Source organism: Panicum hallii, chromosome 4, assembly GCF_002211085.1.
Source record: "Panicum hallii strain FIL2 chromosome 4, PHallii_v3.1, whole genome shotgun sequence".
Taxonomy (NCBI): domain Eukaryota; kingdom Viridiplantae; phylum Streptophyta; class Magnoliopsida; order Poales; family Poaceae; genus Panicum; species Panicum hallii.
In genome coordinates this window covers 27,315,905-27,320,414 of record NC_038045.1, presented here as the reverse complement: position 1 = coordinate 27,320,414, position 4,510 = coordinate 27,315,905, and positions in this window count along the sequence as shown.

The following is a 4,510-nucleotide window of genomic DNA, read 5'->3' as shown; positions in this document are numbered from 1 at the left end:
TAGCTCCGTGTAGGAACTCGTCTAACAAGTGGTCCACAACCCGAAATTGTAGGCCTAAACTCGTTAGGAAGGAACGCGAGCGTCGTCGCGGGATTGCCGTGCGTAGGGCAAAAAATTAGGACTAGCTCGAGTGCGGCGACTCTGAGTGTAGTCGAAAGTCGCTCCTGCTTATGAGCGTGCTCCGTAAGCTGTGTAAGACCCGGGCGGACGGATCGGGCTTGTTAGGAGCAGGTGCGGTCGTTGCCGCGTTTTGGCCATTCTTTTGGCAAAAACATGACTGTTCTGAGTGCCGCCACTCAGGATGTAGTCGAGGTAGCTCTTCATGCGAGCCTGTCCAACGTGCTGTTTTGGAGCCAGTCGAGCGGATCGACTGAGTTGGACAAAGTGCGACTTCGGTCGCGTGCGACCACCTAAGGTCGCGGCGGAACTCGATATATCGAGGAGTTTTAGCCGGAGCAGATGGTTCGACAAAAAATGAAGTCGATAGGTTGTGAATGTAGTCACAACTTTATTCGCGACGAGCGGCCAGTCTACACGAGTGTTGGTTCGTGGCCGTGGCTGTCGTGCGCTGGAGAATGAATGTTCAACCCGAATATTGTGGCTCATAGCCTCCAATATGCATCGAAGAAAGGAGATCTTCCAAGCCCCTGAGGAATTTGGATATCGCCGGGTATTTGCTTATGGGTAGAACTTACGCAGGTGTTGGACGTTCCAGGAATTTGGGATGTCCTGGCCCTCGGGACATTGTAGTCGATACGACCCTGGCCGTGTGACCTGCTTGACGACGAACGGGCCCTCCCACCTTGAATTGAGTTTGTGTAGGCCAGATTCGTCATGGATACGACGTAAAACCAGGTCGCCGACGCTGAATGACCGCTCCTTGACGTTGCGATCATGGTATCGGCGGATCCCCTGCAGGTACCTGGCTGACTGGACAAGGGCGGTGCAACGAGCTTCTTTCACAGAATCGAGCTCTAACTGCCTCGCTTCGTCCGCCTCGCCTTCATTGTACATTTCAACCCTTGGGGACTTCCACATGATGTCGGCTGGTAAAATTGCTTCAGATCCATATACAAGGAAGAAAGGTGTTTGGCCTGTGGCTTTGGACGGCTGAGTCCGAAGCCCCCAGACTACATGCGGCAGCTCGTGTACCCATTTGCCTCCCTTCTTGCTGTTTTCATCGTATAGTCGCTTCTTGAGACCGTCAATTATCAAGCCGTTCGCCCGTTCGACTTGTCCATTGGCCCGCGGGTGTGCAACTGAGACATATTTGACTTCGATGCAAGCGTTCTCGCAGAATTCCCAGAAATGGTTGGCCATGAAGTTTGACCCCAAGTCCGTGATGATAGTGCTGGGGAAGCCGAATCGGTGCAGAATATCTGAGATAAAGTCAACGACCCGGTCTGGCGTGAGCTTGGCGATTGGCTTGTACTCGATCCACTTTGTAAACTTGTCGATAGCCACCAGAACATGAGTAAACCACCTGGCGCCGTCGTGAAGGGCCCGATCATGTCGAGACTCCAACAAGCAAAAGGCCACGATGGTGGTATAGTGATGAGGCTATGAGCAGGAACATGGGTCTGCTTGCGAAGAATTGGCAGTTTTGACACCTGCGCACGAGATCCTCCGCGTCGGTTACTGCAGTGGGCCACCAGAAGCCGGCCCTGTATGCTTTCCCAACCAGCGTTCTTGACGCCGCATGGTTGCCGCAAACGCCTTCGTGGATCTCTCGTAGTATGTCGTACCCATCTTCCTTCGTGACGCACTTCATAAGAACTCCTGACCGAGCGCCATGCCTGTAGAGCTTGCCGGTTGACCAGGACGAAAACCCTTGCTTCTTATTAAGACGCGCACCGCTTCCGCACTCTTAGCGGCAATTCCCGCTGGTAGCCGCTGGTCTTGAATGAAGTCGATGAAAGCCGCTCGCCAGTCCTCCCCCAGCGTCAGAACCTCTCGATCGGGTTGTTGGGAACCCGAGTCGATGGTTACTTGCGGAGAAGGCTTGATAGATGGCTGATCAAGCTCCTGGACGAAGACTCCCGGCGGGACTTGAGCGCGCGTTGACCCTAACTTGGACAGGATGTCCGCGCCGACGTTGTGCTCCCGTAGCACATGGTGAACCTCCAAGCCAGAAAACTTGCCTTCCAGCTTGCGCACTTCCTGAACGTATGCATCCATTGTTTCCTTGTTGCAGTCCCACTCCTTATTGACCTGCTGAACGACAAGAAGAGAATCGCCATACACAAGTAATCGCTTGATCCCTAGTGATATCGCCAAACGAAGCCCGTGAAGCAAGGCTTCATACTCGGCTTCGTTATTAGATACCTTCCATAAGATCTGAAGGACATACTTCAATTGTTCGCCTCGTGGGGAGATGAGCAAGACACCAGCGCCTCCGCCGTCGAGCTTGAGGGACCCATCAAAATACATGGTCCAGTGCTCTGGCTTGTCCACTGGGGTTGGGACTTGATTCTCCCTCCATTCAGCCATGAAGTCGACTAGAGCCTGTGACTTGATGGCAGTGCGTGGCTTGAAGTCGATTGACAAAGCCCCCAGTTCCACTGCCCACTTAGATATGCGTCCCGTGGCATCTTGATTATGGAGAATATCCGCCAGCGGGAAGTCCGTAATCACAGTGATCTTGTACTCGTCGAAGTAATGGCGCAACTTTCTTGATGTGATCAAAATTGCATATAAGAGCTTTTGAACAGCTGGGGTACCGTACTTTTGACTCGGAGAGGACCTCGCTGACAAAATAGACGGGCCTCTGCACTCCGAACGCATGGCCTGCTTCGCCTCGCTCGACTACAATGGCGCTGCTGACAACATGGGTTGTTGCCGCAATGTAGAGTAGTAGGTCCTCTTCCGGTAGCGGAGCGGTAAGGATCGGAGGCGACTGGAGGTGAATTTTCAAGTCTTGTAGAGTTCGCTCGGCCTCCTCCGTCCATTGAAACTTGTCTTGGCGTTTTAGGAGCTTGAAGAAAGGTAGTCCTCTCTCCCCGAGTCGGTGAGATGAACCTGTTCAGGGCCGCCATACAACCTGTCAGCTTCTGTACATCCTTGATTGTGGCCGGAGCCTCCATATCAGTGATGGCCATGATCTTGACAGGGTTGGCCTCGATGCCCCGGTTGCTGACGATGAACCCAAGCAGTTTCCCAGAAGGTACTCCGAAGACGCACTTGGTGGGATTGAGTTTCCACCGATATCTGCGTAGACTACTAAATGTTTCTTCCAAATCTTCGATCAGGCTATCGGATCCCTGGTCTTGATGACCACATCATCCACATAAGCCTCAACATTCCGGTGCAGCTGATCCGCGAAACACATCTGGATCGCGCGTTGGTATGTTGCTCCTGCATTCTTCAACCCAAAAGACATTGTTTTGTACGCATAAGTCCCGTATGGGTGATGAATGCAGTCTTGATTTGGTCCTCCTCCTTGAGCGCAATCTGATGATACCCTGAGTAACAATCAAGAAAACAAAGAAGGACACACCCAGCCGTCGAATCGACGACTTGGTCAATGCGCGGCAGCCCAAAATGATCTTTTGGGCAATGCTTGTTGAGATCGGTGTAGTCGACACACATTCTCCATTCATTGTTCTTTTTCTTTACAAGCACGGGATTCGCTACCCACTCTGGATGAATTACTTCTTTAATGAATCCAGCCGCGAGGAGTTTAGCGATCTCTCGTTTAATGGCCTCACGCTTGTCGTGAGCAAACCTCCGGAGGCGTTGCTTTTTGGGCATGGCCTTCGGGTCTACATTCAAAGCATGCTCGATCAACTCCCTGGGCACCCCTGGCATGTCCGCAGGTTTCCATGCGAATATGTCTCGGTTAGCCCGAAGAAAGCTGACGAGCGCGAGTTCCTATTTGTCGCCTAAGCCCGCGCCAATGACGGCGGTCTTAGATGGATCTCCCTCCTGGAGCTGGATCGACTTGAGGGCCACGCCATCAGTCGACTGGATGCTCGACTTGCTGGCCTTCTTGGAGGGAATTTCCAGCCCAGACTGGGAAAGCTGCTGCGCGGCCGCGAGTACTTCTCCCGAAGCATCTGGCACACGAGTAGTCGAAGCATATTGGATCGCCTCCTGGTTGCAGTCGTATGACTTCTTCAAGTCGCCACGGAGGGTGAGCACTCCACCGAGTCCTGGCATCTTAAGAAGCAGATAAACATAGTGCGGCACTGCCATGAACTTAGCCAGTGCGGACGACCCAATATTGCATGGTAAGAGGAATCAAAAGTAGCCACCTCAAACTTGATGAACTCGGTACGATAGTTCTCCCGCGTGCCAAAGGTGACTGGGAGGACCACCGTGCCAAGCGGATGCGCCGCATTACCTGGGACGATCCCGTAAAAGGGAGACTTGCTGGGCACCAGCATATCCTTGAAATCCAGGCCCATCTTCTTCAAAGTACTGACGAAGATGAGATTGAGCCCGCTTCCGCCATCGATGAGGACCTTGGTAAGCTTGACCTCTGCCACCACAGGATCCAGGATCCAGGATG